General features: G+C 33.4%; 1 long non-coding RNA gene across 4 annotated transcripts in view; it reads right to left on the reverse strand.

The window, feature by feature from the left end:
- LOC149535260 (uncharacterized) overlaps positions 1-20,912 on the reverse strand; it is a 52,950-nt gene extending 32,038 nt beyond the window's left edge. For all 4 annotated transcript variants that reach the window (XR_016357109.1, XR_016357108.1, XR_016357107.1 and 1 more), the window contains exons 1-2: positions 20,330-20,912; positions 20,166-20,236 (exon numbers count right to left, since the gene is read on the reverse strand). This is a non-coding gene — a long non-coding RNA (uncharacterized LOC149535260). The remainder of the gene's footprint in view (positions 1-20,165; positions 20,237-20,329) is intronic.
- Positions 20,913-23,045: the final 2,133 nt, after the last annotated feature.

Here is a 23,045-nt window from a genome sequence, read left to right on the forward strand (position 1 = left end):
CCGCTCATCTCTTTCCCTCTTGGTCAGAGTTGAACGAGATTTACCAAGATGGACATCTATAGGAGGTATATCCAAGTGACTTTGGTCAATCCACTGAAGGGTCTTCGTCCTCATATGGCCTATATGGAGCATTTTATTGACATCTAGGACGGTATCATTATTCGTCCCTACTACTCTTCTCACTGATGGCCCCATGCTCTACGCATCCAGATGGGTTCTTTCAAAGCGAGCTCTCATCGGCTTCATATTTAGACAGAGCATCAAACCGGCAAAATTGAGAGGATTTATCAATGTTTTGACATGGATGCGATCGAGAATGAGATACACTTTATATTCTATTGTCCCATATACTATGAGATTAGAGGGAGGTTTCATTGCTTATTCAAAGAGTGTTGGTCCTTGTCCTCCTTTTTCAGGAATGATGTCTAGAGATGCCTTGCTCTTTTCTACAAGAGGCTCTTTGTCTATGAGATTTCACTCTTCATGAGCTATCTACCTCTAGGTCTGCATCTCTCCATCCACTTATCATTTTCTTCTTCACCTTGGTTTCCTCTCCTAGGGGAACCAAGTAGCCTCAGTGCCCATCCACAAATACACCAGATCGAGGAGACCACGTAGAGACCACTTGCACCATCAACAGCAATCTACCTCCTCTACCTGGTGTAGGGCTCACATTTCTCTGCACACAACTAGTTATCCATCTATTTTGCGCTAGTTTTCTACTATTACGAACTGCTAATTTTGCGATTTTGTAGCCCCCCTCTTTCTTTTCTTCTTGTTCTTGTTTTCATTTTGTTTTATTGTACTCAAACACCGTTTGATGGTTTGGCTCCTTTCTGATCCTTGTTTGTATTCTCAGTGCCTTAGACCTGCTTCTGGTCTTTATTAGACATTAATAAATTATCTTATCTCAGCGAATGGCTTTGAATTCTCAAATTTCAAAATGCTTTAAATTTTTTCTCAAGAAACTCAACCTATGCCTTACAAATTATCAACCTAAATTATAAAATAAACATTCCACCCCAAAAGATAATATTTCTATTGCACAATATAAACCTATATGCACAAGCTTTTAAGGACCCCATGCTCTACATCACATCTATTGTTGAAATTTCTATACATGTTCCACCAAAAATACAACTTCCAAATGATGCACCACCTCTTCAATTAGGAATACTCCTTTTACCATTTAATTTTTTTATTATTAACAAAAAAAATTATCCTCAAATGTCATACCCATGCTTGATCCAAACATGTTGCTTTAAATTTATTTTCAAGGTCTCCTAGAACTTGGAAACTTCATTGTAAGTGGAAAAATCACATTTCTTATCATTGCAAACCTTGCGATTACTCTACTACATTAAATAGAGTGCAAACATTACTCTCAAATTAGTTTTAAACCTTTTTGTACAAGTTGTCTAATACTTCTCAAATTTTCTTTCAAACCAAATACAAAATAAACACCAATAATGAATCCCTTGCCAAGATTTGTACCATATTCATTGGGTATTTACCCATAACTACATCTTTATAATTATTACCCAATTTTAATTCTTATTTGACTAAACTATTAGATAAGCCCTAAACAAATCCCTATTTCTTGTCATGTAGTTGTTACACCAATTGTATAGAAACCACAATTCACTTGAAATTCTTTAGTCATGTAGCATTTAATGAAAAAAGTCCCTTATCTACTTTAGGAAAAAAGTTGCATTTTGTTTTCTATCATTTGCTTGTTTCTTTCAACATTCACTTACAAAGTGTCTCTTCTTCTCACAATACCAATATTCAACATTACATTTGTCTTACCTTTGCAATGGTTGATTACTATTAAGTCCTCTAAAATAAAATAAAAGTTCACTTATCCTCAATTCTTCATTTGTCTTCACAAATGTCATCTGCAAATTGCATTCTCCAGTAAAATATTGTTATTATTTTTCTACATTACATTCATAAGATAACAAGGCTCAAAATAACTCATCCCAATTTAAGAATTATTCTAGGCTATTAATCTTAAATTCCTTCTTCTACCTTTGACAAATATCATCTATAATTTGAATACATTCTCTAATAAAATATTAATAATCTTTCTCAACCTTGTTTATGAGACAAAAGGGATCCTAATAAAGCATCTATGGAAAATCATAATTTGTCTTTAGATTATTCAAATAACAAGTAACATTAATTATTAAATTTGCTAGGAAGACTTCTAATAATTTTTCCTACAGGTTTTTTATACATTAACTAGCCACTAGTTGATCTTAATTAAAAACATATATTACTTGAGTTCAAAATTAATTTATAGAAATTGTATTTGTTGTTCCAAGATTCCTTAAAATCCCTTCTAAGATATTGGAAGTTCGCTGGTTTTACCTTTGTTATATCTTGATATGCAATTTTTAACATTTCCCATGCTTGTTTAGCTAAATTTGGTCCTTCGATTCAAACATAAATTAAATCATCCATAACTTGTTTAATGAATTAAAAGGCTATTCTATCCTTTCTCTACTTCTCCAAGTTAAGGAAACATTCTAATATATTCAAGAGAGTACTCCAAGAAATCCCCAAGGATATCATTCCAATAGGCATCTTAAACGATTCCAACATAAATTAAATCATCCATAACTTGTTTAATGAATTAAAAGGCTCTTCTATCCTTTCTCTATTTCTCCAAGTTAAGGATATTCAAGAGAGTACTCCAAGAAATCCCCAAGGAGATCATTCCAATAGGCATCTTAAATAAGGTGAATTAAGAAGTCATTAATCTCCAAATTCATAAGTATATAATAATTCTAAGAATTAACATAAAAAGATAAAAATTAGAAATTAGAAGTTTACGAAAAAAAATTGATCAAACAGAATATTAAATTTACAATCAATTTTTGTATTACTTGTTGATAATACTATATACTTTTAGCATGCAATAAAATAAATGAAGATATTTAATCTATCAAACAAAATAACAAAAAGTTTATCATAGATTTTAGATATTACAACTTAAAATAATTGAAAGGTCTACCAAATGAACGACAAAACAATTTTCCTAAAAGTTTTCAAAGAGAAATTTATGTGCAAGAACCGCCATGATTTAGCAACCAAAGTTTTGAACTACTATCTAGAAATCTTAGCCAACTTCCTCAATTTTAACATAACCCTAGTCATTTCTTTGAGAAAAATATGATTTTTCCTCAACTACCCAATTTTACTATAGAGTATGTAGAACCATCACTTCTCACATAATTGCATGTTGCCCAACAAAAGTTGTGAAAGTCATATTTGCATATTCAACTTTCTATTATTTAGTAATTTTTATTGTGTTGCTTCTCTACTTCCACCTTCTTAAGACCATGAAGATAAAAAGAGCCTCATATTTCTTGTTAAAACTAGTAAGGCATGACATTTTCTATGTGGATTCTAATTTTGATTTGATAAGACATGTTGCATAATCACACTATCCACACTATTCAATGTTATGAGTTGATAATTTCTTAGTTTTGAATCCCACTATGGTCATGATGCATAAGTTCCACTACACACTTTCCACAAATTACTAAAATTAAAATATTAACTCCACTATCTAGGGCACAAACACTTTATGCTTATAATGCATTCAATATATATTTATTTTCTAATTTGTCAATGGTACTAACCAAAATTTTATACACACATTTTGTCGTACCACATTTCTTGTAAGCACGTATAATAAACAATAATTCCTTTTTTAGTGAAGCTCAAACATACATGTGTATGGCAATGCATTTTTTGAATTCTTTAATCCCTAATGTCTTCATTAAAGATCATAATTTTTTAAATATAGTTGCATTCATAAAAGAACTAAAGATATACAATATTAATTATTATTATATATTATAATTTAACAAAATAAACACTAACGGCTATATACTTTCAAAATAACATCTTCAAATTTTTCAATAATGTCATTTCCTCTGCCAAAAGAGGTAGTGAATGGTTTATAAATATTTTGACAGTTTACTCTACTAGGGGTTTGATTTGTGCTCAACAATTTATTCTAGAAGGATTTGATCCAACCCTTTCATTTGAACTCTCTTAATGTAACTACTTTATGCTTAAATCATGTATATATTTTAAAATATGTAATTTAAAGTAAAAACAAGACATTACACGACTAGAGGAGACTTGTAAGTTTTGACCTAAATTATATTATTGGTGTACATATTTATTCCACATACTTTTATGCAATCATTTAGGTTAAATTGTTAATTATTTGGTGGCATATTTACATATAACTTATTTTTTGTTTGTTGTTAACTCTTCTATGTTTGTTTGGCAAAAGTTTATCACCAATCACATATTCATCTCAATTTCATCATTTCTTTATATACAAGGTTCTCTATACTTTTGTGTCCTATTTTTCATCAATCCAACTCACTAAGTACTGAGATAGTTAGTTAGGTTCCTCTTATGGAGGTTTGGTTTGCAATTTAAGCTCGTAGATATGTTAACATGGTATTGGAGATTCACAAGATCTCCTCTTGGTAAGCCCATAAACTTTTCCTAGAAGACAAGTTTCATTGATAGGGATACTTTTTTGTTGACTTTGATAGAGATAATTTGCTCCATTTTGTTGCAAACATTTCTATTTATTATTTCATGTGAAATTAAGTTGTAAATGGTGATTTCATCACTGATAGAGATTAAATGTCATCATTTTAAATCCATGTTGTCATATGACATGGTACCTCACTACACTTTGGGCAGCGTGTGTGTTTATTTCAGCAATTGTGTTTTCATCTTGGCATCGTGTTTATTTGTGTTTTAGTTTGATGGTTAAAAGTTGATAACCCATCCATTATCCCCATCAGTCATATTCTCCTATAATTGTTATTGTTTTTGCTTCCCATCATAATCCTTTATTCTAGCGAAGGATTATGTTGGCTCGCGACCTCATTCATATTGAGACATTAAGTGAGTGCTTTTGTCATCTTGGAGACCTTTTTTTCTTTTTTCATTGTCACTAAAATTTTGTGTATAAGAAGAGATAATTGTAGTTGTCTAATATGACAAATACATAGATATCTGTTTGATATTACTCTGTACAATTATGTGTATATTGATCAACATATGATCAACATTTTGTATGTTTGAATTATAATCCTAAAAATATTATTTTTGGTGGATTGTGCTATTTCCTTTGATGAGGAGGGTTTTTCCCAAGATAACCTCTTATGTATTTGTACTTTTATTTCATTTGAGACTTGTTATATTTTTTTCTATAAAAATTTTACATTGTATTAGAGCCGAGGTTTAAATAAAAGATCTAGAATCAAAACTCTTAAGCCTTGAGATATTCTATTAATGGTGAATATTCTTGGACCAACACAAGTTATGTACAAGTCTTCTTGGTTCAATTAAGATCATTCAATGAGGACAGTTCATGTTTTCGAGAGGCATTCCTAATAGGAGGTGTTCGTTGGTATTGATTGTGCGCAGTAGTATGTATGTAGTGTTATGATCATTATATGGATGTTGGTATGTGATTATTGTTCAACATTGAGAAAACAATTTACTGTATATTAGTTCATATTTTGGTGCATATTATGAACCTTTTTGAGGAATATTAGATAACAAATAGATTAATATTCAATGACAATACCTTTGAATATAAATTATTGTTATAACACTACAAATAGTATGTGCCCTTAGCACTTAAATATATATTTATCTTCGTGATAGGTTAATTCTATGAATTATTATTAATCTCTTTTGGTTGCAAGACGAACTGAGAAGCAACGAGATTATGAGAAATCACATAAAAAGTGATGCAAGTTATAGAAATGAACATGTGGACGTTGCTTGTAGCGATCGACCTAAATTTGCAATACATAAATTCATTAAAGAGGAAGATCTTATACAAGTTATCATTGCAATTAATTTCTTTGAAGAGGAGAAAATAATATTCAAAGGGAGCTTGTGTGGTAGAGGGAGAATGCATATGATCTATACTTGGTCAAACATTGGAATCAATCAATTTATTATGATTTTCAAATTGTCAAGTTGTTGCCCCTGCTAAGGAGTCTTAATTGAGAGGGTCTCAACTGGGAGGTAGTCTCTAATGAGGAGTATTAGAATTCAAATGATATTTTATGTGTTTTAATGAATTCTCCTTTGAGAGGGAGAAGTTTGAGGAACAATCCCTTGCTAATGAATTTTTCTCTAAAAGGAGAAGTTCAAGGTATAATCCTTGATTAATAAGTACTTCTATGAGAGAGAGAAGTTTCAAGTTCAATCCATTGTTAATGAGTTCTTCTATGAGAGAGAGAAGTTCAGAGTGAAATCCCTTGTTAATGCACTCTTCTTTGCAAAATAAGTTTTGAGGTAATATCCCTTATTCTACCGTCTAGGAGGAGCTATGGTGGATCTACCTTTCGAAATAGCCATGGTGTAACTCATGTATGACTACATGACTTGGCTTTCTATTTAACCCTCTAGAAATAGCTATAGTGAATGTTGTTATGTTGAGGTAGCAATCTTATATGAAGAAAATATACTATGAGAGGGAGTGTCAACAAATTGATTACTACGTGAGAGATTTTTGGTCCTTCCTTTTTCTAATTGATCATTGACAAAGATAATATATCATCATTTTGTATCCATGGCATGGAATGACATGACATCACCTCACTGCACTCCTGGTATTGTGTGTCTTTTATTTATTCTGGTAGTTTTGTTTCCATCTTGGCATTATGTAATTTGTCATCAATTTAAAGGTCAATAATTAATGGTCCATTATCTTCGTCAATTATATTCTTCCATCATGACTATTCATTGTAGCAAAGAAATACACTGACTCGAGGGCTTAATCATATTGATATATCTATTAAGAGTTTTGTTTCCATTATTAAGAAATCATATCTTATTGTCATTATTTCGATGTGTATAACCATGGATACTTGTAGCTGTCTCATTTGGCAAATGCGTAGATATCTATTTAATAATGTTATGTGTGGTTGTATGTATATCGATCAGCTTATGATTGACTTTTATATGAGATTCTTCGTAATTTTGTATGTCATATTATCTCTAAGAACTACTTAGTTGACTGACCATAAGTTGATAATCTCAAAGAGAAAAATTGTGTTTGAATTATTATCTAATAAAGACATTATTTTTGGTGGGTTTAGTTGTTTCCCTCGATGAGGAGGGTTTTCCCAAGATAATCTCTATTGTATTTCTACTCTTAATTTATTTGAGATTTGTGATATCTTCTCTGATTTCTAAAATTTAACACAAATATATGGGTGCAATTTTTGTTCCTCCTCTTGACCTTCATCTTAAATCAAAAAAATTAATTATTCTCTTGCATTCAAGAACCCTCCTAGTCCCAACCTAAAGGTCTCTAATTTGTTAAGCATTATAATTATAGATCAAAACAAAACTCTCTAAAGTACTAAGTTTAAATAATCTAAAGTAGTGATCTTCTACTCTCTTGATATTTTGCACTTGGCATTATTGTGCCCTTACATGGAGTGTAGTAATTCATCATTGTGTTATAAATCTATGTTTCTTCTTGTTCTCGTTTATCAAAGGTTTTTTTTTCTACTTAATGATACACTTTTGACCCTTCCCATTATAACTTCAATCACTATAATAAAAAATAAATAATATATTTTACTTTTTCTCCTTTAAAAATATGGTATATTCTATTCTCCACAAGAACACATTCCTATTGTAGTGCCAAGGACACGAGGACAACATTTTGATATACCCTTTCTCAAGAACATTTCTAGGATGGCTCCAAGAAGGCTCCAAGAAGGGTTGGGAACAAAAGGGATGACTAGGATACTCCTAGGAGTCTCTTGGTCATCCCAAAGACTTATAATTATCTCCTACGACCTAGGCTACTATTAGATGGCCAATTGTAGCATATTTGTAATTTGGAAAAAAAGATTAGTTAGGCGCACAAGGATACCCAAAAACCATGTTAAATCATAATGCAGTACCAAAAGGGATGACTAAGATACTCCTAGGAGTCTCTTGGTCATCCCAAGGACTTATAATTATCTCCTACGACCTAGGCTACTATTAAATGGCCAATCGTAGCATATTTATAATTTGGGAAAAAGGTTGGTTATGCCCACAAGGATACCCAAAAACCATGTTAAATCATAATATAATATAATCTAAGAACAAAGTACAGAAAAAGAAGAAAAAGAAATCCATTAACATTGCAATGACAAAGAAAAACAATAACAATAAGAGAAGAAGAAATGTATTAGAGAGTGAACAATAGTTCAACAAGGAGGTTAGAACATCAAATAAAATTATATTTAGACTCATATCTATCATCCATTGATTATGGACAATGTTATATTGATGTATTTTCTTACCTCAATATTTATTGTCTATAAATTTATTTCATTTCATGGTTTAAACTTCAGCCTACGAACATTTTTGTTATAATTTGATTATGTATTTACATTGACAAAAAAGATTCTAAACTTAATAAGTTTTACAACATCTATGGTAATGCCTTTTCAATGTTATTTATGTTGTTCAAAATTTCTCAATGTTTTTTTTTCAAAATCTAGTTTTAATAGTCATTACTTCAAAGGTGGCCCAAATATAACCATGTGTACCAAAAACATCTCTTGTTGTCCCATGTTGCTCTCATCCCCAAAACTTGATGGATAATAGTGTATATTTTATTTATGCTTTTTCATTTTATTAGATTATTTTATTTGTTCATGTATAATAAAATAATCTACATTACTGATTTCATTCCACATGGGTATTATTAAGCTCAAACATACAATGAAAACACAAAAATGTAGATTATTGCATTGTGAAAGTGGCATGGCCAAATATCATCAAAAGGCATGCAAGGATGGTCTAAACCACTGGGATAACTTAAAAGTTTATCATACACTTCTAAAAATCTTTAAATTTACCCCTATAAATAAATTTGAGACAAACCTAAATATGCCATTTATCAATTTGGGTAATTTCCATATTTTGAAACAAATAATTCCATTGACCAATGAACTTGATCTAAATACCCCATAAACTTTCATTAACACAATTATTGGAGAACTATACCATTAAATGAGAGCTATGTATTTTTCTCTCTAAATATACATGACAAAATGGTTTCTCTTATATGAAATTTGGGTGATCTTTTAAAAGAATTAATATGCTCAGTGAACTCTTCTATCATCTCATCACCAATTTCTTCTTTCCCTCATCTCCTACACGTGGGACAAAGTGGCCTTCTAGTGCCACCATGACCGTTCACTCCAGATCTATGAGACCTCATAGTGGTTATACTCGTCAACAACACCCTTCCAACTCTTCTCAGCAATGGTTTAGGGCTCCTCCTCGCCCTAGTCCATACCCTTCAATGCTTAGCTTCTTTCTTCCAAGGAAGGACCCTTAGTCCTTGCCTCATTCTTATGGTCCTCACTTCTTGTTGCTCTTATTTTTCCTATTTGCTTTCTTTTCTTAGCACCGTTTGGTGCCCTAGCTGCTAGCGGTCTTTTATCTTGTTCGCTTTTCAATCCCTTGGACCTTGTGGTCTCTCGTTGGACATTAATAAATTTATCTTGTCTAAACCTAGTTTGGAAACATGTTGAGAAGAAATGTGTTATTTAGGTAAGTTTTGGAGATGAGAATCTTGAGATAGCACTACAACATCTCTACATTAAGCCTTTTAATTCTTAAAGCATCTACAAGAAATGTTACTTATTCATATTTGTGAAGCCTTGTTTTTTATAAAGGATTTAATATATAGTTATAAAATTTGTGAAGCCTTGTTTTTTTATAAAGGATTTAATATATAGTTATAAATGACACATTAAAATATGAGAAATAAAATATTATTTACTATATAAGTAAATTTTAATTAAATACAATAACAAGATAAAAGGCACAAAATAAAATATTGTATCGCTCAAGAATAAGATATCAAAGTGAGAACATTTGCTTGAGAGTGCTTTAAAGAAGCATGAGATATAATAAACAATACATGGAAAAAAGAAAGAAAATGGAGCTTTTGAATAAGGATAAATGGAAAAAAAAACGAATGAGAAGAAAATAAGAGAATTTCAAAAGGCATAAATTATGAAAGGTTATACTCTTTCAAAGGGCGATGATTATTAAAGGTAGCAACTGTAAAGAAACTTGGCAATAAAGAATATAACCGTTTCCACATAACCCATAATAGATCTAAAATAAACACGGAATTAAAATCCACATGCAAGAGAATAGAAAACATACCCACAAAATGTGACACAAGATATACCCTGGGAAACCCTCATTGAGGGAAAAACCCAGCCTCCAAAAGCATCCATCATCATGTATTATTCAGCAAAAATACCATTGCCATACAACCATGGAAGCCTTCATGGCCATAGCCACAACCGAGCAAACTATGTGAACAAGCATGAATCCACACATCCCATGCCATGCTTTCAACCTTCACAAATGCTCCCTTGGCTAACCTATCAAGCCTTGTCCCGCTCGACTCTTGCCTTTTGTCTTCTCCTTGTCACTCTTTTACTCACTCTTACTACAACAACTACCCTTGTGGTTGCTTATATAGTAGCTAGTCCCACAAAACCACCAAGTGGTATTACATAAACCATGTGCTAAAACCATGTGCTACCTAACCCACTGACCCCACATTTAATATTGGGCATTTAATTCTTTTCCCCCAATATTAAATAATTACATGAAATATTTTCACAATGTTACAATACAACTCATCAAAAATATTCCATGGGAATCTTTACATGTTGCACGTCCATCTAGGCACAACATTACATAATAAAATAAAATAATAAAATAACAATATTATGCAATGTGTGCAACACCCATTATCTCAACAATCTCCCACTTGTTGTATACATTGCATAGGGTCAATCCGTAGCCACATAAATGAACAAGGGAACAATCCCTCCTAGCACATCCACCATCATGGATCAAAATACACCAAGTGCTCCATCTTGGTACCCGCGACAAAATCAAAGTATCCAGCATCTCGAACATGAATGATCTCACCTCCTATTATGCCACTGCCACTGGACATACATAGAAGCCATCCAAAGAGAAAACCACCCAACCTGTCACATTAGAAGATCATAAAATCCTGTACCAACTAAAATTCCAAGCACAAATAACCTGATCCAAAGGTAATCACATGTATCCATAGTTGTCAAAATATCCATAGCTGAAATAGCACCCACAGCAAGTGCCAAACCCATCCAACTATCCATACCTCGAAGGTATAACAAGTGAATCTCATATCACTAACATATCCAATCTATAACCTGCAATCACAAGCCTCAAGAGCAATACTTGCCACATATATACCAAGAAGCTCCCACTGCAAAAGATAATGTCAAATCTATAACCAATCCACTCAAAACATCTCAAAGAAGTGAATCCATGTAGTATCAAGGACATCCACAATACATAAACTGATATCCTGCAAGAACAACTCTCATAACAAGTCTCCAATGGTCTCCCAAATTCACCACAACCAACAAAGGAAAGAGATAAAGAAATAACCATGTCATCTCTCACATGACATGCATGAGCACAAACCAGTGATCACAATCTCCAACCAATCTCAAATCCAATGTAAGCAAAACTGAACATCCAGGAAGATAACCAAGACCAGAGAAACCATGCAAATCATAACCTGTATCATGTCCTTCTACACACACCTCTAGATGTAAACTGTGCAAGTATGATCTCCTCCACAAAACCCCAACAAGAAGCCTCAACAACACCCAAACCATACCATATAACAAATCATGAATGTAAGCCTCTCACAAGAAGATCAAACTCATAAAACCATTCCTAAACCAAGAAATAACCATTCCTAATCCAAGGAATATGCCCAATATAAAACCATCTCCCAAACTCAACCAGCATAACAACATATGCACATGGAGATAACCAATGCTAAACCATCTCTCAAATGAACCCTCCAGAACTAACTCATGTACCATAGCTCAAGATCCATATCCATGAAAGACAAGCATAAATATAATGCAACTGAGAGAAACAACGAGCTATACCTCTCAAGTAGCAAACCGCCGAGTAGACCAAGAGTGGGGAATGAGAATGCTCATCAAGATACCCAAGTCTCCAACCAAGACTCATCTAAGAACAATCTCCTCTTAAGTCCATATCAGGTGACTGCCCTTCGGACTTCCTGCTGAAACCATCAACCGTCCCAACAAATACTTCTCTAATCCAAGAGAAATTAGCATCACCACCGTCTCTAAGTATCCATGAGCACCTGTAACCAATCAATCCATGCCAACTCCAAATGCAACATAGAAATATCATGAAGTATCCAGCTTATGATCAGTGTACTCAATACCAAGAAACTAAACCAAGATCAATGTCAAAGTTCCAACCATGGGCTCAGGAACATAAACATGACAACATGATCTAACCATCTCAATCAAAGAGATAACATGCTCCACATGAACATACCATAACATGTCACAACTCTAAACGCGTATCAAGAGTATACCATGACATAATAATGAAACCATCCTCATACCAAGGATAACATGCCAAATAAAAGCATAAACCACACCTTTGCCAAGAACCCTGTGAGTCCTCAAGATGCAACCATCTCCACACACCATGAAGAAAACCATCTCCACATACTAGGAAGAACCATCTCCACACACCATGAAGATAACTAAGAACTCCATGAGTCCTCAAGATCTAACCATCTTCAAACACCATGAAGATAACAAGTGCACCATGCAAATGTCAAAGACGCTTCTGCAGCAACAGGATCTAAGACAAACCTCCAACATCTGCAAACACTCAATAAATATATCAATGCCAAAAACTCCCACTCAACCGTGGTACCAAGTCACCTATGGCATCATAAAATCCATCTTCTCCAAAACAAGTAGATATAAACCAAACCAGGAACTAATCCTGCACTGTCACCCCATCACTGTCACAAGCTCCCACTAAACCGTGTATCCAAGCTATCCATGACATCATGATGAAAAAACCATCTTCTAACCATGAGAACCAACCAAGGTATCAAACCATCAAAGAACTCAAAGTGCACATCATGAGCTCCTCAAAAGAAACCAAATAACCATGATCCTCAACCAAGAAGATATACCACCATAACTGAATCAAAAAATCCAAGCTAACGAACATCAAGGATGTACCTGTTATCCAATCATGTCATGCCAAAAATCCATGACACCATGATCACATCCATGAACTGAGCATCTGGTTCTCAATGTGTCCAACCTGTCAGCATAAAATAGTCAACCACAATCCTTTGCCATGACTGTCCCTGGTAACAACATCTCATCCCTTCTACATGAAGATAAAATCATGTGACTTAGGGCATAGACAACCCAAATCCAAGCCACCAATCTGAATATGCATCAATAATGAAAGATCAATGGGCAAAGACAACCCATAACCAAGCTATAAATGCAACCTGTAAGTATAGACCGCTTACAATACTGCACAACTTGTAGATCCAACAAGTCATCATGCATATCCAAACTAAACACTGATAACCCTATCATCATGAGACCAAACTTGAGTATACAATGACATCAAAACTTAAATCTCCAATGCCATAAACTCACAATGTTACCATAGTCAAAATATACCTATAAACTGTTCAGATAAATATATCAACAAATAAATCATGCCAAACCTGCACCAAATCTGAACCAATTTGTAGAGCTCTCCAAGAGCTTTCCGTTGACTACTCGAAGTCCAAAATCCGACTCCGTATGCCCAAGTTATGCCCTAATCCGTGCTCAAAATAAATAACATCTGACTTTAGGGCTCTGAAAACCTAACAAAATTTCAAAATCATAGAACCAAACCTACACCATCTTGTAGTTCTCTGAATTAGCTTTCCAACGCCTGTAAGAACTCTGAAATCCGATATTCTGAGAGAAAGTTATGGCCGTTTTACTAAGACAGTCTTTTTACCATTTTCAGTACGATTTTTTATTTTTTATTTTTTTCAGTGACGAAAATTCTGACGGGATTAAATTTGACGGCCATCATGGGCTGAAACCAAAAAACTCTTTCATTTTCTCTGAACATGGCCAAACTAGGGCATATTATATATCAAATTTTATGGAAATGTCGACCCGGATCCAATGGTGAGGTCTGTTTTTACCCAGGAGGTCATTTTTGCAAGCTACCCCCCAAAACCCTCATTTTAAATGAAACATCCGAAAAAAAAACTTTTTGTCCAACAATTTCCCATGCCCAAATCTTTTAACATCCCATCATAACAGCAAATCCAAAAAACCCTCAGATCTGCAATAAATCATCCATATATCTTGCCCTTTCTTTTATCGTCTCATGCATTCCCATGGATTCAATCTAGGGTTACAATAATAAAACCATAGCTCTGATACCACTTGTAAGGAAACTTGGCAATAAAGAATATAACCGTTTCCACATAACCCATAATAGATCTAAAATAAACACGGAATTAAAATCCACATGCAAGAGAATAGAAAACATACCCACAAAATGTGACACAAGATATACCTTGGGAAACCCTCATTGAGGGAAAAACCCAGCCTCCAAAAGCATCCATCATCATGTATTATTCAGCAAAAATACCATTGCCATACAACCATGGAAGCCTTCATGGCCATAGCCACAACCGAGCAAACTATGTGAACAAGCATGAATCCACACATCCCATGCCATGCTTTCAACCTTCACAAATGCTCCCTTGGCTAACCTATCAAGCCTTGTCCCGCTCGACTCTTGCCTTTTGTCTTCTCCTTGTCACTCTTTTACTCACTCTTACTACAACAACTACCCTTGTGGTTGCTTATATAGTAGCTAGTCCCACAAAACCACCAAGTGGTATTACATAAACCATGTGCTAAAACCATGTGCTACCTAACCCACTGACCCCACATTTAATATTGGGCATTTAATTCTTTTCCCCCAATATTAAATAATTACATGAAATATTTTCACAATGTTACAATACAACTCATCAAAAATATTCCATGGGAATCTTTACATGTTGCACGTCCATCTAGGCACAACATTACATAATAAAATAAAATAATAAAATAACAATATTATGCAATGTGTGCAACACCCATTATCTCAACAGCAACTCTATCAAAGGATGTAAATGATGAAGTTTGGAGCACTTTAAATGGAAGAAAATGATGACATATTGGACAATAAAAAAGCATGTCATAATCTAAATATTAATGATATTATGGCATGTTGATTTGATTACTAATTAATACTTATATATTTTTATCCCCCTATCCTTTTATGCATTGGATATAAAGATTCTAGGTGACATTTTCTTCCTAACTATATAGAATTTATCTACCTTGGTCGGAGTTAATTATCCATGCTCTATGTTGATAGATGTTATTCTTTCTTGATAAAACATTGCCTAATAAAACCATCATAAACTAAAGGGCGCCAACAACTATTTCGAATAAATTAATTGTAAACTAGAACCATTTATTAAGGTTTTCTAGGTATTGGACAAATAAGAGTCTGGGCAAATTGTCCTCCTCGTAGATAAATATGAAATTTAATCTTTGAATGAATGTCCTAACCTAATTGAAAAGGTCAAGTGACTCTAGTCTATTAGCAAAGTTGAATGACTCACAAAGAGCCCACTCTTGATCTTTGAAGGAATATCCTAACCTAATTGAAAAGGTCAAGTGACTCTTGGTCTATTAGTGAAGTTGAATGACTCACAAAGAGCCCACTCGAGATCAAGTCTCGCTAAGTGCAAGGCCCCTGACATCAAAAAGGGATATGAGAGCTAACTGCAATGACAACACAACGAGAAACAAGGTATTAAAAGTTGGTTATAAGAAACATATGTATTGCATACATACACTATTTCAACAATATAACATTATGTCAAAACAATTTAATTATTAAATAATCTTATATATTATTAATTTTTTTAAATATATTAAAATTTAATTAAAACTAGTAAAAACAAAATAGAATTATAAAACAAATAGTTAACTTATGTAAATCTACAACATAATCATTAGCATTACTAATAGATTTTTAATGTACAAACCTGACTATTATACAATCTAGTCTCTTTTTATTTGCCAAAAAAAATATTATAAGTTAGATTTGCCATAAATGAACTAAAAAATGCATCAACTAAGTATGCGCTCAAATTTAATTTCCTTGAAGATGCTAAAATTTAGAAACGCATTGGGCTATTGAAATGTGAAACAACTTTATGTCGTTGCATTTCTAGTAATTAGAATGAGAGCTACAGTGTGCCTTGGACAAATTTGAGCAGCATAAGACTAAACTCTCAACTAAAAAGAAATGTCAGCAAAATGCACCTTGTTTATAAGATTTGTTTTTTAAACAATATGTCCACTTTTTGTACAAATCTTGAAAAGAATGTCACAACATTTAAAATGACATAACTACAAGAAACACCCTAAATAAACTCTCCTAGACCTAAATTTTATATTCATATTATATTCAATGTAAAATTGACAAACAAGAGCTTTGGAGAGCTTTAGTCCCACCTTATGCAAGAAAGGGTAGAATGCAAATATTTAAGATGAAACATGTTTCACAATTAATAAGAATATATATATTGAAATTGGACTGTGGAATGGGGTAATGTACAAACAAAGTCTTTTTTTTTTTTGCAAACTCAAACAATGTCTACAATTCAAAGCATAGCCAACAATATATTACATGATTTTACTTGACTCAACACAAGCCTTGGTGTATAAGTTATCCTTTGTCTAAGAAATGAAAATATTATTAGGTGTAGTATTACATGATATTAGACTACATGTTCAAGGGGATTAAAAAATAAGTTGATTCAGTAGACTACCTTCTAGGACGTTTGAATTGGCACCTTAGCCATTCTCCAAGATTTAGATTTCAAATTTCATACGTATGAGCTATGAGTCTATAAGTAATTGAATAATCTTGTGTTAATCATTATTTTTTATTTGTTGTGTGGGAACAATAAAAAGAAAAAGAAATGAAATAGAAGCCAAGGCATTCTGGTGTTTACCTTTAATTGGTACATTGAGAATTTCTCCCACTTAGAGAAGAGTTGGCTTGGTAATTTTATTGAGCACCATGGCGAGTTTACAAGAAACCAAATATCATTAATCTTAGCAATAGATCTACTACATATTGGCTTTGTTGGTACATGCACAATGAGCAAAAGGAGAAGCCACATCTAGGGAAGGTGCCAAAAAGTAATGATATTCAATACAACCTAATAAAGCACATTTACAAAATACACTAACTAAAGTTTGGCACTCAAGAGTGGGTATCTACAAAATCTATTTTTATGGAGCCGATGGTCCCATGAAACCAAAAAATGATTTGCTACAAGATCAATTAGAATCTTCTCCTAAATAATAGCAGCCCTACCTTTTAGAGTGTAAATTTGAGTGGCTAGAAAAGGTGGGGGGCTAGAAATTGCCCCATCAACTTAGGCTGAGAATAAGGTTTCATTTCAACAAACTTCTTAATATTTTTTTGTTTATGAAAATCACACTATAATAGTTCAAAACATCATATGATACTAAGATTTTTATTCCATTGTAATATTTTCTAAATTTTATTAACATTTCTACAATTTAAATATATCTTCAAAATTTATTATTCATTTAACAAAAGATATTTCAAAATTAATTCATGTATAGCTACATTATTGTTTCATTCATTAAATTATTTTATTTCCTTTTAATAAATAGATTTTAAAAATATATTAATGTCTTACCTTGAAATATTTTATTCATAAAGGTATTATATATCCGGTTAATACTTACAAGAAAGCAATAGAATTAAAACCCAAAATCTTTTCACCTATACTTCTTAAGGAAATATACTTATATTATTTTATTTTACTTCTTTGATCATTAAGAAATGTAAGCTTCGTGGAGTTTTGAAGGAGGACGCGTGGAACATAAGGAAAGCTTTAATGATAATTTAGTCTTTATTCCTCACTAATGTTCGATGAATTTTTTAATTATTATTTTTCCTTACAATATTTGAGTCTGCAGTTATGTCAATAAGCATGTATCAATCTAGAAGTTTCTTTGAAATGACAATTTTTCTAAAAGTTTCTTTGAAATAACAATTTTTATTGAATTTCTAAAGAAAGAAAATAATAAAAAGCCCAGCAAAATTGTAAACATCCAATCTGAAAATAGAAATTTTCTTTAAAAATTAATATTTAAATTAAAGATCACCCTAACATTACTAATTGTTGTGCGAATTGTTTTTATAAACTGTGGGCTAATGCAAGTACAATCGAAAACATTAGTCCCGCCTATTAAATAGGTGGGACTGATAAATAGATGGGACTAATAAAAACTTCTAAAGTTAGAACTTACGACGATAGCGGAACGGTAAATGATAAGTACAATATGAGCTCAACATATTTCCACTAAATTGTACCACTCACGAATTATTATCGAGGGTACACCAGAAAAGAACTTCTCTAATCCATTGCAAATTAAGATTGATTTCAAGTTCAACAGTAGGTGTGATGATGAAGATTGGGTGATTTCTGATATAAACACAAAAGGGTACAGAGTGGCAGACCGTCTCTATAAATGGTGTAAGAAAGTTTCAAAATTGTTGTTGATAAAATGCTGAATGCACTGAACATAAAACTGTTGTACGAGCTGCAGATTGTTTTAGTGCTACCACTACTTTCAAAGCATCCTTTGCAAAGCAGGAGCTCGGATGTCAACATTACCGACCATACAATTGCATACGCTTGTGAAGACAAGCTTTAGCACAAGAATAGAAGGGTAGTTTTTCCAAAACAATTAATACTAACTTTTCTACATAATTTATTTTCTCGGTACCTATCCCATAATAAGATAATGAGGGTAAAAGAAAAAGAAAGATTCAACTCCAGATAGAACAAGAAAAAAAAGGTTAACCCAGATAGAATTTCTGTTCTAGGAAATTTAATCTAAAACCAAATATTCTGTTTCGATTTGAGGGAAATGATTATTCGAAAGATTTCAAATTGCTCAATGGATGCATTATGCTTGTAAGTAAATATCTAGAGAATTTTCAGGGGTTTTATATGGTTTACTGAGATTTTCTCCGGCAAGCGAAGACGATGCTGCGATAAACTTTGATAATAGCACAAGTAAAATTAATGGAGGAACAGACGCCCCATGGACATTTACGGAGGAAAAGAATAATAAATTCATAAAAGAGGAAGATCTACGGTATTTGTTCCAATTCATCCCGTCGCAAATGTGTGCAAATAACTTGGGCTTATTTTAAGACAAAATAACCTGATTGTTGAACTCTTAAAATTATACCTACATTATTTTTATGACCGACTCCACACAAAAAATAGCAGGATCTTTATTCAGTAAAAAAAATTCATCTCGAATAGCTGAAAATAAATAACCTGGGCAGAAAATTTTAAGAAGCCAAGGTTCATCAGTTCATTCTTGAGTAATAGTCCGGACCCTTGACTTGCCAAAAGAGCCCATAACGTGAACAGAATCTATTGCAGAATAATATAATGACTGGCCCGGATAACTATGGAGCTTTCATTTAACCTTTTCAACCCAATGATTTTCAGCCATAAACAAGTTAAGCCAAGTCATTTAACGCTCGGAAATATAGCCGTGGTTTATATACTGTTAAAAGCAAGGCAATAATATAATAGAAGAGTAGACAACAACCAAAGAAAATGAAAGAAACAAGCGTAATGATCTGTAATGAAAGAAACGCTACAGGTAACAAGCTAGCCTGTAAAACCATGTAAGAGTCGAAAACAACCGAAACATATGAAAGCAAAGATGCCTAATGATCTACAATGTAAGAAACGCCACTGGTCATGAGGAATAATGTTAACTATACGTCTGTAAAGTAGTGCGGACATACTCTAGTGAGATCAAACATATACTTAATGATTTCTTCCCGCGCATTCGCTAAGTCACTTAGGCTTCCGAAGCATCACAATTTAAACACAAAACCTGACGTGTTTAGAATGGAGGAAGACAAAACAAAAGCAGAAGAAACAAGCAAATGTAGCAGATGCAGAAAGTCTGACATTAATGCATGGTTAAAATCAGACCAAAATGGGGTTTAAGCCCCGTAAGAAGGCGAGGGCAGCAAAGTACCAGTCATTTTCCTTTCCTAACTGAAGAGCCGTCCACTAGAACCTTTTTCCGTGCATCTTTTCACCCAAGCCCTACAATACAAAGCTAAAATCAAAATATGACAACCAAAGCATCCCTTTGTGATAAGATCCGCAAACTTTAGCACAGAGAATACCTTAACATACCTGCAATGCTTGCACACCGAGTCATGCTAATCTCTCGACATGAAATCATTTAAAGTTCCTTCCTTGGGAATGCAGGTTGCCGAATGGCGAAATTTGGCCCGGAATGCCTCGCCCTAAAACAGGAGGAAGGAGGATTGAGAAAAAAGGAAGGTCGGGATGTGTTTTGCAAAACGAAACCCTAACAGGAAGTGCGGTCGTCAATTGACAGAAACACTATTCATCTGTCATTTCGTTTGATGGCATGGGGCCGCGCGAGTGGTGATGTTCAAATAGCAATTATGGGCCTTCGGACTTGTAAGGACTGCGCATGCGAACGGAATTTGCCACAAAGGAAAATCTCAGAGACAGCTAGCGACTAAGGGCCAACGACATGAATTATACGGAGCGTTTGTTACGCCGCCATTTTCGTCCATCTCTGTATCTAACTATATTTCCCAGAGAAATACAGCCTCATTTATTTGTCCCACACGTACACCAGTTATATTTGTACGCCTAGAGAGACATCTACCGATTAATTTTACACCAGCAATAGAAGTGACCTGTTGGAAGGCCAAAAATTTATAATGAGTTAGAAAATTAAGCTAATGGTGTAGCATGCTAAGGGTACTTAAATAGGTGGAAGGAATTTTGATTGATCTTTAAAAAGAAATATCTAAACAATGAAGTAAAAAGCCTAGTTTAGCAAGGGGACGTTAGAGAAGAAATATCCTAACAATAAATTAAAAAGTTTGGTTTAGAGCTCCTATTTAGTTTTTGAGACAATTGGATTTTATGTTTTTTATATTACTAGTATCTACACTAAAAGAAGGTACAAGGAATATGTCTATAGATTTGGGAAACATAATTGAAATTTTACATGTTAGAAGTGTATTAAGTGTCATTGTAGACACAAGCCTAGAACATACCAACATTCATTTTGGATGAAATAAAGTTACATATTGTAATATTGTAGTTTTGTGCATGTCCCTCCATAAAAGTGTAACATTGAAATGCATTAAAAGATATTTTAAAAATGTTGTTGTCGTAACTTTAAATAATCGTGTTCCTAGGTGGTTGTGAAACTACAGAAGCGAAAAAGGTGTAATTGGTAAGCAAAAAAAAAATTTGGTTTAAATCAATGAAGGAAAAATACAAAAAAAGCAAATGCGTGAGTAATTTAATACTGAGAAAAGTAAAGTGTACTTCTTTATTATTGAGATCTCCTTACAAAATCGTGTTACCCATATCTTAGATTGTCATGATTGTAACACCCGACTCGAGAACCCAAGAGAAATAAACCTAACATGTGTTAGCATGAATGTTGATGATACTACTTTAGGGGAGTATCCTAAGCATTGGATAGTATTAACATGTTGCATTCATGACTATGTTTCTCATTGATGTTAACATAGCAGTAAGCCTGTGAAGACTGACAGAGTAATAGCTAGAGAGATTGTAGTTGTACGGACAAGGTTTTGCTTGTCTAGTGATGCGCAATCATGGACATGTCCTGTATAGTGCCCTGATGACGTGGTTCAATGTGCAACACGTAAGTCGAAGACGTACAAAAGTTGTACCTAATTTATAGAGAGCAGTACAAAAACTGAATATTAGGAAAGTAATTCTTGATGTTTGTTTGTTATCTTACATCTGAGATGCAATGAAGAGATGTGTGGTCAACTGGTGACAGAGAACAGTATATTGATGATGTTAGCAAGTGCGCAAGCCCTCGTATCGCACGTGTGAAGTTTTGTATAGACTGTGAGCCAATAGTGCTATTGTAATTATAATTAATTCGGAAACACTCAAGGTCGACTCAATGAATTATTTTGAAGATATGGTATAAAGGAAAGATGTTTTCCTTTTTGTAATGTGTTGTGATCGATTGTATGAAGTGTGAAGTGCGAAAAGGAGCAAAGTATTTACTAAATGTGAGTAAGTGATCCAAGGGATCATTAGATGCGAGATTTGTGATCTGGTTACAAGATCAGAAGGAGCAGAGGTTTGGTTGACAAGACAGAGGAAGGAATTACTATTTAATTCTATTATTCTACAAGGAATAATACGGAGATCATTTGGACAGTGGATTCATTTGGACAAGGAATAATACAGAGATCATTTGGACAGTTATATAGGCAGTGGGTCCAGTCATCTTCCACAACTCTTAACAAGGTTGGAATCTCTTAACAAGGATTCAAAGTCTCCTGACATGGACTGATATGTACTGAATGTTGGTATAGACTCCTAGCAAGGTCCATCCTCTAACAAGTAATATTTATATTACTACATCATCTTGTGGGTACCATCCCCACTAGGGTTTTACCTCTAATTAAGGGTTTCCCTAGTTAACATATCTAGTGTTATTATGTATGAGTATATTGTTGCTTTGGGAGATCGATGGCAAATCTTTTCAGAAAGGATAGTCCTAGATTTGATGGGGCAAACTATGATAGTTGGAAGGAGAAGATGAAGACTCCTCTATTGTACATAGGTTTGAGTTATTCGCTCTTGACAAAGAGTCAGAAGACGATTGTAAAAGAAGATAAGATTGAAGAATGCACTGAAGTAAAGATGGATCTATTCATGTCCAACATGAGAGATGGAGAATCCCTACTACCAGCTCTTCAAGAAAATGAATACAGTTAGGTAAAGACACTTCAAATGTCTCATGAAATTTGGAGAGCATTAGAATCTATTTTTGAAAGTGATACACATACAAAGAGAGTGAGATTGCAAA

The sequence above is a fragment of the Cupressus sempervirens genome, chromosome 10 (genome assembly GCF_028749045.1).
Source record: "Cupressus sempervirens isolate cs-2001-9-10 chromosome 10, ASM2874904v1, whole genome shotgun sequence".
In the NCBI taxonomy this organism is placed as follows: domain Eukaryota; kingdom Viridiplantae; phylum Streptophyta; class Pinopsida; order Cupressales; family Cupressaceae; genus Cupressus; species Cupressus sempervirens.